Source organism: Entelurus aequoreus, linkage group LG02 (assembly GCF_033978785.1).
Source record: "Entelurus aequoreus isolate RoL-2023_Sb linkage group LG02, RoL_Eaeq_v1.1, whole genome shotgun sequence".
Classification (NCBI taxonomy): domain Eukaryota; kingdom Metazoa; phylum Chordata; class Actinopteri; order Syngnathiformes; family Syngnathidae; genus Entelurus; species Entelurus aequoreus.
In genome coordinates, this window is record NC_084732.1 from 30,871,840 (window position 1) to 30,886,335 (window position 14,496).

A 14,496-nucleotide genomic window follows, 5' to 3' on the forward strand; every position below is an offset into this window, starting at 1 on the left:
CGCCCGACCCGCGGTTTACCCGCGGACTCCGCGGGTGTACCCGCTAACAGCGCATCTCTAACACACATACACATATATATACATACACACATACCTATACATACATATATATACATACATATATATATATATATATATATATATATATATATATATATATATATATATATATATATATATATATATATATATATATATATATATATATATATATATATATATATATATACATATATATATATATATATGTATGTATATATATATATGTGTATATATATATATATATATATATATATATATATATATATATATATATATATATATATATATATACATACATACATACATATATACATATATTATATACATACATACATACATACATACATACATACATACATACATACATACATACATACATACATACATACATACATACATACATACATACATACATACATACATACATACATATATATATATATATATATATATATATATATATATATATATACACATATACATGATTACATACATACACATACACACATATATATTTATATACATATACACACATATGCACATATACACACACATACCTATACTCATACATAAACACACATATACATACATTTACATACCAACATCCATCCATCCACATGCACACACACACTCATATATATACAACAACAAATCCATACACAGGCCGGCGGGACAGCGATCAAGTCCCGGCACCCACTGCCCACTGAGAACCAGCCGATCTCCTCCCCCAGGCCCCACAGGTCCGGCCGTGCACCCCCGTCACCCAGGGACAACTCCCGACACGCCCGCCCCAGACGACGGCTCGACACCGGGCTCGACACTGGGCTCGACACCGGGCTCGACACCGGGCTCGACACCGGGCGCCAAGGGCGGCGCGGTAGGGCACACCCGACAAGCCAACCAACACGACAATAAACGAGCATGAAGTCGGCAAGTTTGTCAGCCCCGACAACCACCACGTGCTTGGGATGCTACAAAATTAACGGACGGCACAGCACAAAGACGTTCCACGGTGTTGACATTACGTATCTTGTGAGTAATTATTTGGTGGGCAGCCGTGACTTTTGCGTTGTTTTAAAGATAAACTCTGACATGATTGCTAGTGTCATCGTCATGGACCCACTTGCTGCGGAAGTTAGCTCTCCAATCAGCTGAACAGACTCAATGACGCCACGGTGAAGTTTTGGTAAGTTTACTGAGGAATTTGTGGAACTGAAACAATAAAAGAATGCAGTTGTAAGTTAATAATACCAACACAGACACTCGTAAAATGTGTTAGCATATTTCCTAATGCTAACAATGCTAGCGTCATTACATTACCATAGCACGTACAAATATGCAAGAAAACACTCCTACAGACATCACGCATGGGACGGTTTAGTAAGTATAAACGGTTTAGTTATGCTGTAAAACTTACAAACGATGCTCGGAGTGATGCATAAAGACTCCATACGAGTAGAAACGCTATGGACGGCTAGAAGACAAACAACACTTCGGTTGAAAAACAAAAAAAGCACTGGCAGTAAATGGAAGGACACTGCAGCACCTGCAGTGAGCAAACCTGTCCAAAAGATGGTGCTACAGCAGAAACAATAAAACACCTTTCAGTGTTTTTGCTTGATTTATTTTTTTTTCTCTATAAAACTATTGTTATAGCCACCAGCGAAGAATAATCCCAAAAGTGTAAGAAAAAAGTAATGATTTATAGTCAGAAATTTACGGTATACATAAATCAGCTAATCTTTACACTTCGAAGTAAAATAAAATTTGACAAAATTATCATATTTAAGTGAATAACATTAGGTTATATAAAGATTTAAATCCATTTTCAGTCCATGTATATGGAATGCGTTAACACTTTAAAAATATTTTTTTATTTGATAAAATACCGATATTGCTTTGGGCGGTTTATCTAAATATGTTCTAGATATGTTAATCCCATCATTTAAAGTCAAAACCCAAATTTAAGTTTTTAGATGTGTGTTTCAATGCAAATATTTGTTATAAATAGTATTTCCGTGCATGTAAACACACCGAGTGTATGTGCATGGGTTGGTGACGTTGGGTTCAGGGTGGGATGGGGACCCAGAATTTGATGCTACGCCCCTGGCTGTAGTTACACTGGTGAAAAGGTAAGAGGCTAAGGCTAACTTTAGTCCACCAGGAATAGTTAAACATCCTACTATGATGACTCACAGGCTATTTTAGAGACTTCCATGTAAGCCAAGACATGAGGACACCCATGATCTACACAAGGGTGCCGAGGAGGCTAATGCCCGTGGTTTGAGAGGGCTGCATCCTGCTGACTGTACCCACGGTAGGAGGCTCACATTCACTAAATAGGAGCCGGCCAGGCGGTCATCATGACCACGTTGTCACGTCACGGCTAAGGATAGCCTCAAAGTCGTAGTGTTACCCGATTCTCCCCGGCTCATCCACCGCCGTAGCGTCCTCCAACACGGAGATACTAATTGCTCCCACTGAGCAACTCTGAGCTTTTAGTGTGGGAATGTCAGCGTGGATATGAGGACATATCTGCACTTTAACAATACATGTGATATCTGCTACAAAAACGGACAATTGTCTTCAGCTTTTTAAATTAGAACAATGTCTAGCTGGAATTGGGCAAGGTTGCTGAGATCAAAGGTGATATTATAGTCATTGATGTTTAAAACTTTGTTATAAAGATTGTCATATTTAATTGTTATAAAGCAAAATGGTCATCATTTATTAACCCATATGCAGTAGAGGCCAAACGTTTGGACACACCTTCTCCTCATTCAATCCGTTTTCTTTATTTTCATGACTATTTACATTGTAGATCAGGGGTCCCCAAACTACGGCCCGGATCCAGCCCGCCAGCGTCCAAACTCCGGCCCGCGGGAAGTCCCAAGTTAATTTTCGATTTTTTTTTATTTATTATTATTATTATTTTTAATCTGTCCTTTCTAATCCATTTTCTACTGCTTGTTTCTCTCTGTGTCTCCTAGGTAAATCATTTTCCTATCTATAACGCGCTTCAGCCTGCGACACATGGTCATTTTGATAGTAGGCTATTATAGCTAATATAGACACTTACGTCATGAGTTGCCTTCATTATAAGACTTATACACGGCTTTTCGTTTTTTGCGGCTCCAGACAGATTTGTTTTTTGTATTTTTGGTCCAATATGGCTCTTTTAACGTTTTGGGTTGCCGACCCTTGCTATGATGCATACATTTAGCTGTTGTATTCTGACCTCTTTCAGATAAGGTTTTTTTTTTTCTTTCCTTTGCTTTATTTGGATTCTGTCGCTGGACTGGATTCTACGATTCACGATTTTCCAGGAGTTGGATGGCGAGCTAAACACGGAACCAAACAACTGGTAAACGTGACCTGAGTGGTCACACACGACATTAAGACTCGCAACACAATGACTGACTATTGTATATATACTGTATTTTTTTCATTTTATTATTGTGTGGACAGTTACAAAATTACAAATATTTGCAATTAAATGCAAATAATTGTTCAAATCTTGTGTACGCCTCCATACATTGTTGCGCCCCCTTTGGCTCTGACGAACCAAGAATCATTCTGATCAGGCCCAAATTCTCCTTCAGTTCAAATATTGCCGTTGAAGGTAACTATACTAATCAAAACGGGTACAAAATAGCGCTATAAGTGTTGCATCTGCCTTTTGTAAACATGTATTTGTTTTTACATTAAGTACTTTACATACAGCATACCCCTTCCCCTTCGAGCTGCCCTGGATGAACTGAAAATATTTTTTCCAATCAATTTGGAACTTGCAAGTGTACTACTTCTTCTTACTCGTCGTCGCCACGTGTCTTCTTCGTTCTTCTGCTTCGTCTCTGTTATGTTTTTGGACATTACTACTTGCCGTAGTTTTGAAGCAATGCATGATGGGAATCCGGATGTTGTGTGTCAGTGTATTAACGTGCCGGCTGGAATAAACACACGCTGAGAAATAGCTCCGTGCCTGCCTACTTTATGGCTTATAGATAAACCTATGGATAACGGAGACATATATAATAGTCTCCTTTTCAGGTGAGAGAGGACGCTAAAGGCACGCCCCCAATATTGTTGTCCGGGTGGAAATCGAGAGAAATTCGGGAGAATGGTTGCCCCGGGAGATTTTCGGGAGAGGCACTGAAATTCGTGAGTCTCCCGGGAAAATCGGGAGGGTTGGCATATATGAGTAATAGTAGGGAAAAAAAAAATTCAAATGTTTATAATTTTTTGTCGAAGCCAGAATTCTATAGATTTGTTTTTTTGGTACTGTATATGTTTTTTTTTTTTGGTTTTTTTTTTAAATATAAGTGTTGCAAGTCTTCATAAAGTCAATGTATGGATCTATGGTTATCATCAGACGTTCCCTCATTGCTATAATGGCTTTCAATAGGAAAAAGCCCATTGGAGTACATCAACTTGCATCTAAGCAGTCTTCTTTCTCACTACGATAAGGCAAAACCATCCTCACCCAGGCACACCCTCCTGGTTTTGGAGTATAAATATTTGGGGTTTTGGCCCCAGCCGCTAGACTAGATCTGACCAATCTAAGTCTAAGTCTAGATTTGACTATTCTAAGTCTATGAGCATGAACTGATGAAGCCTACTCAAAACGTCATCTAATAAAAACTAAACCGTCCAGTTGCGATCTATTGAATGCTCTGTGAGGACAATGACCTGAATGAATGAGAACATTCATAGACATTTGAGTGTTTGTTTTAATGAGCCCTTTGTCAGGATTCAAACATGGAACATCAAACCCTAATTGCAATTAGCTCCTTGTCAGCAATGCTGAACACCACTAAAAATAATGTGTCAGCATTTGAAAAGGGTCACAGCACGGGATTGTACAGTACATTGAACGTTTCCCTTTTAAATGGAGAACATATCTGATTGAGTTCCCTATGCTCTGAAGATGACAGCAGCTCATTAAAACACTGGGAGGCTGAGACGCACAGCTGCAACTGCAACCTCGAGTGCCGAGTGGAGCGCCGTCGCAGTAAGTGGCGAAGCACCAGATGCTGCCACTTAATTGGCCCGCACATGCGTCTCGCTGAGTCATGTTAAAAAAAAATTACCCCGTCATGGAGTGACAGTGTGATGTGAAATAATTTTGGTTCAAGCACTTAAAAGCAATGCAAGTGAGTGGCAAATAACTAAAAACACACATAATGGAAAGTGATGTCGGTTGAATAATTATAAATGATGATTCATCAAACAAAACCATATAATGACAAAAAAAATCCCGCTCAACTATTTACTATACAATATTTCTCTTTATGTTTTACCATCCTGAGCAAACTATTTCAACATATAAACAATACATGACATGATTTTTCTATTTGTCTGATTCTCCCTTTACTTTGTATTGATAATTGTATATGTTCTTAATTAAATTAGAGCAGTGACAAGAGGGGACTGCAACGTACAAAGGCGCAGAACTAAATTTGGCCAAATGGTGGAGTCTATCAGAGGCATATAGTCATGGAACAGGCTGCCAGTTCATGTCAGAAACTGTGACACCTATTTAACATTTAAAACTGAACTGAAACAGCGGTTGAAAACTAATAAGACATGCACGCACAATTAGATTCACTTGTTTTTGTTTGTTTGTTTGTTGTTTGTTTTATTTTTTTGTCCATGGTCCGTGATTATGGTATGCTTGTAATGTCTTGTGATTTATGTATTATTTTGTATCATGACCTGTTGAATGTTTACTGTATTAACCTAACCTGAGGACAGCGGATGAAAATTAGCTATTGTGCTAACTCCGGCATATTTACATTGTTGCTCTATGTTGATGAATATGTATTGTCCTTATTCAAATAAATAAATAAATAAATGTTTTTATTTTTAAAATATTTTTTATGTATTATTTATTCTTTGTCTTGTTTCATTACTGTCAATTTAATTACATTTTTAGTTATCGACTTAGACTATTGATTGGTTCTTTTATTACATTACTAATGAGATAATGAAATTTGATATTTTTCAATGTATTTATTTTCATTTTAATTTATTTGTTTTAATTATCGGCGTTGACTATTGATTGATTATTTTAATACATTACTAATGAGATAATGAAATTTGAAATTTTTCAATGTATTTATTTCCATTTTATTTTATTTGTTTTAATTATCGGCGTTGACTATTGATTTATTCTTTTATTACTGTACTAATATATATTTTTTAAATGTTATTCTTAATTTTTTTTACTCTGTTCTTTTTTTGTATTGTATTTGTGTTTTATTTTACATTAAAATTTTAAGAATGTTGGCTTCCAGACGATGCAAGTTTGTTAAAATACAAAAAAAAACCTGCTATTCAAGCGTTTAACACTGTAAATGTGGACTTTGATGCAAATCAATGTGCGTACTGTAACCATAGCAACTTTCAGCCACTGACAAGAAAGTGTCTGCTCTTTTTTCTTAAGCCTCTGCATGTAAAAAAAACGTCCTCATGCCTTGTATTAGGTGAGGCTGAAACACAATCTGTAGTGACAACACATGCTAACATCAACACAAATGTTACCTTTTTGCTGAAAGGGGAAAGGGCCTCCTTGCGTGTGTGTGTGTGCTGATCTTCGCAGCTGAAAAGACAAATAGGGGACTTTAGTGAGACATTATTAAGATAAATAAAATGCAGGTGATAATCTATCAATAATGCAAATAAAATAAAACTAGAAAGTTTTCTGCTTTTTACAACATATGCATCTTGCTTGCCATGATGAACATTAATTCTAGATTTTATATCACTTGGACACACTGGTATATAAAAATTGATGAAGCAGGTGTCAAACTCGCTTTTATTGAGGGCCATATCGCAATTGTGGCTGCCCTCAGAGGGACGTTGTAACAGTGAATATACAGTATATGAATACAAACGTATAATAGCTTTGTTACATCATTTCCATTGGCAAATTTGACAAAAACAGACTATCTTTGAGTCTTAGTAAAACTGATATTCGGTACCAGTAAAAGAGAGAGTCAAATCCAATACAAATAGGTGGAGTAGATATAAATCACATTTTGGGGTGTAATAATATACAATAACATGAACTGGAAACCTCATATAGAAATATACAACATAAGGTGACAAACAAAATACATATATCATGAATAAAGCAAAATATGTTCTGGACCAAAAAGCACTCCATATTCACTACTGCTCGCTAGTGTTACCATATCTGAGTTATTGGGCAGACATATGGGGAAATAACAAAGGTACATGTATTCACTAACCATGTTACAAAACAGTTTGGGTAGCGTAATACATAACGTTGGATATCGAGAACATTCAAACCCTTTATTTATTGAATAAAAAATCATTGAAATTCAATTATTTGATGCAGTTGCAAACAGCTAAAATGATGTACGAAGCAAACTATAACCTGTGACCCAAGAATGTACAACAATTCTTCTCAACAAAAGAGGAGAAATATAACATGAAGGTAAAATGAAACTTAAAACATGTGTATGCACGTACAACACTTAAAGGTCTACTGAAACCCACTACTACCGACCACGCAGTCTGATAGTTTATATATCAATGATGAAATCTTAACATTGCAACACATGCCGGGTTAACTTATAAAGTGCAATTTTAAATTTCCTGGGAAATATCCGGCTGAAAACGTCTCGGTATGATGACGTTTGCGTGTAACGTCACAGATTGAGCGGAAGTATTGGGACACCATTGTGTCCCAATACAAACAGCTCTGTTTTCATCGCAAAATTCCACAGTATTCTGGACATCTGTGTTGGTGAATATTTTGCAATTGTTTAATGGACAATGAAGACAGCAAAGAAGAAAGCTGTAGGTGGGATCGGTGTATTAGCGGCTGGCTACAGCAACACAACCAGGAGGACTTTGAGTTGGATAGCAGACGCGCTACCGTGAGTATGCAGCTTTCTTCCAAACATTTGATCACTTGCCCGTCCGTGCTTGCCGCTATGTGCATGTCACATACGTAACTTTGGGGAAATATATGTGCTGTATGAACTTTGCGGAAGTGAACGGTACTTTGGGCTGTGGTATTGAGTGTGTTGTGCGGGTGTTTGAGTTGTATTGGCGGGTTATATGGACGGGAGAGGGGAGGTGTTTATTATGCGCGATTAATTTGTGGCATATTAAATATAAGCCTGGTTGTGTTGTGGCTAATAGAGTATATATATGTCTTGTGTTTATTTACTGTTTTAGTCATTCCCAGCTGAATATCATGTCCCAACCGCCTCTAACAGCATCTTCCCTATCTGAATCGCTTCCACTGCCCTCTAAACCTTCACTTTCACTTTCCTCATTCACAAATCTTTCATCCTCGCTCAAATTAATGGGGTAATTGTCGCTTTCTTGGTCTGAATCGCTCACGCTGCTGGCGTCCATGATTGAAAACAATGTGCAGATGTGAGGAGCTCTTCAACCTGTGACGTCACGCTACTTCCGCTACAGGCTAGGCTTTTTTTTTATCAGCGACCAAAAGTTGCAAATTTTATCATCGATGTTCTCTACTAAATCCTTTCAGCAAAAATATGGCAATATCGCGAAATGATCAAGTATGACACATAGAATGGATCTGCTATCCCCGTTTAAATAAGAAAATCTCATTTCAGTAGGCCTTTAAGACCTTTAGTATATCAGTATGTGGAATTAAATTATGGAATGGATTAGCAAAGAAGTCAAACAAAGTACTAATTAATATGATCTCCTTTAAGAAACTGTTAAACTCAAAGTGTTTACACAGTACTAAGAAGAAAAAATCCTGATAAACATTGTGTACCTTATTAAAACAATTATTATAATCTTATTCATCTATTAAATTACTTAATTTTTTATAAAAAAAAATTGTTTACATGATGAATACATTTATTTACATGCTCATTAATTTATTCATTCACTGTTGTGTTACAGATTGAGTAAAAACAAATGTATTAGAAATTGCTATGATACAAAAAGGGGTAGGATCAAATTTACTCTGCTTCCTGCTACTCCTTTTCGAACATGCTGTGATGAGAAATTACAAATATGTGATGTATCATATGTATGCATGTTCATAATAAACTAACCGCAACAATAACTTGCTTTAAAATTGTCATGGTGACAGGCAGATATTTAAGTAGATATTTTTTATAACCCCCCCAAAAAAGAATCGTTGCTTGATCAGATAATATTAAAGTGTAAATTTGTAAAACATATGCAATTGCATGTCAAAATGTAAAGAACAAATACATTTAACCAGAAAGTGCTTTATTATTTTTCAGTCTTTCACATGCCACATAGATGACGTGGCGGACCACATACAGTAAATGACCTAACAGACCACATGAAATAACTTGGCAGGCCACCTTCAATGATGTGGAGGAACACGTAGAATTTTCACTGTCACACACTTTGAGTCACTAGAAAAAACACTTTATAAATCGAATCCATTACTTTTATTATGACGTGCCACATGAAATGATGTGGTGGGCCCAACAAAAGATAAATGATGTGGCACACCACATTAAATTATGTGGGGCCCGAGCCTTGAGTTTGACACCTGTGGACTAAAGAGTGCTGTGAAAATAAACAAACTCATCCAGATGACATTATTTAGGTAGAAAATAAGGAACATAACTGATGTTGCTGCTGGTGATGATCAGTGATGCAAAGCAGAGCACTGCTATGGTGATCTATTTTTTCAAAATGCAGCACAAACATGTTAGAGCAGTGCTGTACTGTGCGACAAATTTGCTCGCAAATGCGCCTAAAAATAGACCATGCGACTTCTTTAAAAAAAAAAAACGGACACACACAAGGGATTTCAACCCTTATATTGCATTTTGCTCCTAAAATAAATCCATTCAAATTTCATAAAACTACAGTAAAATTTGCACCCATCTGTATAGCATGTTTGAAATCAATTTAAACCATACCCAAATGGACAAGCGATTGCTCACTCGCGCTGAGAGCTGTGTTGATTACAACCATTGTGACAGATATTTGAAGGTTATTTTGTAAGCAACATTCATTTCCCTAGTAATTAATTACATTTATTAAAGAGTAATTCCATTAGTAATTCAATTACTTCTTTGGGTAAAGTAACGACAATTAATGACTTTTTTCAGACCACATCCTGTCACAAAGCATCATGAAGCAGTTGGCAGGTAGGGGTTCCTGACTAACATATTTGTGTTTATGTCCTATAATAATGTTTACCTATAAATACATAATTGTTAGAGGTCAATTAATTTCATGTTGCTGCTGACATTTAAACATGCCCTCTTAAACCAGGGCACATTTTTTCACATTTTGTTCTTTTGTGAGCTGAAGAATTGAGCACAGCTAAATGTTTTTTGAAGAAGAAGATTGGAGATGATATTTTTCGTATATTATTTTCAAGGCTTTTTTTTTTCTTACCTCAAAACACCTCTTAAAGGCCTACTGAAACCCACTACTACCGACCACGCAGTCTGATAGTTTATATATCAATGATGAAATCTTAACATTGCAACCAACACATGCCAATACGGCCGGGTTAACTTATAAAGTGCAATTTTAAATTTCCCGCGAAACTTCCGGTTGAAAACGTCTCGGTATGATGACGTTTGCGCGTGACGTCACGGAGTGAACGGAAGTATTCGGACCCCATTGGATCCAATACAAAAAGCTCTGTTTTCACCACATAACTCCACAGTATTCTGGACATCTGTGTTGGTGAATCTTTTGCAATTTGTTCAATTAACAATGGAGACAGCAAAGAAGAAAGCTGAAGGTGGGATCGGTGTATTAGCGGCGGACTACAGCAACACAACCAGGAGGACTTTGAGATGGATAGCAGACGCGCTAGCCGGCAACCTCACCTTGACTTCCTCCGTCTCCGGGCCGCCGACCGCATCTATGATCAGGTGAAGTCCTTCGTCGCTCCGTCGATCGCTGGAACGCAGGTGAGCACGGGTGTTTTTAGCATAGCTCTGTCGAGGTCCTGTAGCTAAGTTAGCTTCAATGGCGTTGTTAGCAACAGCATTGTTAAGCTTTGACAGGCTGGAAAGCATTAATTGTGTAGTTACATGTCCATGGTTTAATAGTATTGTTGATTTTCTGTCTATCCTTCCAGTCAGGGGTTTACTTCTTTTGTTTCTATCTGCATTTAAGCACAATGCTATCACGTTAGCTCCGTAGCTAAAGAGCTTCACTGATGTATTGTCGTGGAGATAAAAGTCACTGTGAATGTCCCTTTCGCGTTCTCGACTCTCATTTTCAAGAGGATATTGTTTCCGAGGTGGTTTAAAATACAAATCCATGATCCACAATAGAAAAATGAGAAAGTGTGGAATCCAATGAACCCTTGTACCTAAGTTACGGTCAGAGCGAAAAAAGATACGTCCTGCACTGCACTCTAGTCCTTCACTCTCACGATCCTCATCCACAAATCTTTCATCCCGGCTCAAATTAATGGGGTAATCGTAGCTTTCTCGGTCCGAATCGCTCTCGCTGCTGGTGTAAACAATGGGGAAATGTGAGGAGCCCTTCAGCCTGTGACGTCACGCTACTTCCGGTACAGGCAAGGCTTTTTTTTATCAGCGATCAAAAGTTGCGAACTTTATCGTCGATGTTCTCTACTAAATCCTTTCAGCAAAAATCTGGCAATATCGCAAAATTATCAAGTATGACACATAGAATGGATCTGCTATCCCCGTTTAAATTTTAAAAAATCATTTCAGTAGGCCTTTAAGTTAGTTTTAAGCTGGTTCAAGTCATATCTACAAGATAGGAACTATTTTGTTTCCATTGGTGACTTTGTATCAGAACCAACCAACGTAACGTGTGGAGTCCCCCAAGGTTCAATCTTGGGGCCGACTTTATTTAACATCTATATGCTCCCACTAGGACAAATCATGCAAAATAATAACATTGACCATCATTGCTATGCCGATGACACCCAAATCTATGTAGCGCTATCACCAAATGACTATCGCCCCATAGATCTTCTGTGCCAGTGCATTGAGCAAGTCAAACACTGGATGTGCCAAAATTTCCTACAACTAAATGAAGATAAAACTGAGATAATTGTTTTTGGTGCTAAAAAAGAAAGGTTTAAAGTCATCCAACACCTTCAATCACTGTCCCTGAAAACCTCAAATAAAGCCAGAAATCTTGGGGTTATTTTAGATTCTGATTTACATTTCGACAGTCACATCAAATCAGTAACAAAATCGGCCTACTATCACCTCAAAAATGTAAAAAGACTTAGAGGGCTCATGTCAGCTCAAGACTTAGAAAAACTTGTACATGCCTTTATTACCAGTAGGCTAGACTATTGTAATGGTCTCCTTGCAGGTCTTCCCAAAAAAACTGTCAGGCAGCTACAGCTTGTTCAGAACGCTGCTGCTAGAGTTCTAACAAAGACCAAAAAATGTGAGCACATTACACCAATTCTTAAATCCTTACATTGGCTCCCTGTACATCAGAGAATAGATTTCAAAATCCTCCTGCTCACATATAAATCACTACATGGTCTAGGGCCCAAGTATATCACTGATATGCTCCCACTATATACGCCCTCTAGATCACTAAGATCTTCTGAGACCAATCTGTTAGCGGTTCCAAGAGTAAACTCAAATCAAGGGAGATCATCATTCAGTCACTATGCAACACATAGCTGGAATAAACTTCCTGAAGATGTCAGACTCTCCCCAACTCTCACTACTTTTAAAACTAGACTGAAGACTTTTATGTTCACCTTAGCTTTCAGCTAAATCTTTTAATCTTTTAACTTTTAACGTCTGCACTGTTTTTATTTTTATTGTCTGCATTTTAATTTTGCTTTTATTTTCTTTCATTTCACTTTGTTGTCTGTGAAGCACTTTGAGTCTGCCTTGTGTATGAAAAGCGCTATACAAATAAAGTTGCCTTGCCTTGCCTTGCCTAGGATCCTATAATGCACAACCTACTTTTCTTACTTGTTGGTAACTATTTTTGTGTATTTGGAATCACATCAGTCCCAAAAAAAAACAAAGCAAGTTACGTCAACGGATATTTCCATTCATGGGTTAGTTTATGGACCAAACTATATTAGGATATGAGTTTTGATCCATATCGGCCAGCCCTACACTCATGTTAGTGACAGCGCTAGCACAGTTTAGGCATGTTCTGTGTTTAATTGAGCGTTACAGTAGGCCTTATGATAGCATTGTGTTTATTGTATGAGGGCACATGTGTACCTTGTTTGAGTGTTAATAATGAAATTGTGATATTTAATACATTTCATATTGCTACAAAACATTTTCTGTGCTACAAAAAAAATGATGTGCTACAAATTATTTTCATTTATTAGCACCGGTGCTATTAGTGAAAAAGTTAAGCGTACAGCACAGTAGAGGGTCAGATCAGAGCAGCTGCCGTGCGATGACAACACAATAGCTAACCCCGCCTCCTTCTGACTCTCATGTAAACAATACGCCATCCCCACCCAAGTGTCGCTTACTCAACAAAACTGGCAGGAAAGAGTCTCATGTTCTTGCCGCCATTGACTCACATTGCTCCAGTGGTAAAGAGATGATGTTGATGTTCCTTAGTGTATGCAATGCTGTGCCATGATGATTAAATGGGAAATAATGTGTGCTGTACAATAAGGCTGTGCCATTTCTTTATTGTGCATTGCAAAAGTTCCCCTTGAACATATAGCAGATTCCGTAATGAACATTTACAAGGAAAATGCCATCAAATGCCCAAGTAATAACCTTTAAAAAGTAGTGCAAACATAACTTTCTTGTACTTAAAATTGCAATAAACACCATAGCTTTAATACCGTTTCTGCCAAAATGTTTGGTTATTATTAGTGCTGTCAAACGATTAATTTTCTAATCAGATTAATCACACTTTTGAATTGTGATTAAACACGATTAATCACAGTAAATTACTTGCCTGCATAATTTAAATGTACTTTTAAAAGACCCCAATTATTTGACACACATGAAAAAGAACATACAATAAACTGTGTGATTCACTTGCATTGATACATGATTATTGCGAAATGTATTATTTGTGTGTTTCCAACTTTAACTATGAATGATGTGTTTTTTTACTGGACAATTTTACCTACAGATGAGCATTATGTACAGAAAAGGGAGGAAAATTACAAACCCCGTTTCCATATGAGTTGGGAAATTGTGTTAGATGTAAATATAAACGGAATACAATGATTTGCAAATCCTTTTCAACCCATATTCAATTGAATGCACTACAAAGACACGATATTTGATGTTCAAACTCATAAACGTATTTTTTTTTTTGCAAATAATAATTAACTTAGAATTTCATGGCTGCAACACATGCCAAAGTAGTTGGGAAAGGGTATGTTCACCACAGTGTTACATGGCCTTTCCTTTTAACAACACTCAGTAAACTTTTGGGAACTGAGGAGACACATTTTTTAAGCTTTTCAGGTGGAATTCTTTCCCATTC

The 14,496-nt window shown here is 37.1% G+C and overlaps 1 protein-coding gene across 3 annotated transcripts in view; it reads right to left on the reverse strand.

Annotated features, from left to right (window-relative positions):
• The window catches only part of tln2a (talin 2a), a 252,396-nt gene that overhangs the window by 168,365 nt on the left and 69,535 nt on the right, over positions 1-14,496 (reverse strand). For all 3 annotated transcript variants that reach the window (XM_062025041.1, XM_062025029.1, XM_062025035.1), the window contains exon 2: positions 6,586-6,643. The gene's annotated coding sequence lies outside the window, so the exon portion shown is untranslated. The remainder of the gene's footprint in view (positions 1-6,585; positions 6,644-14,496) is intronic.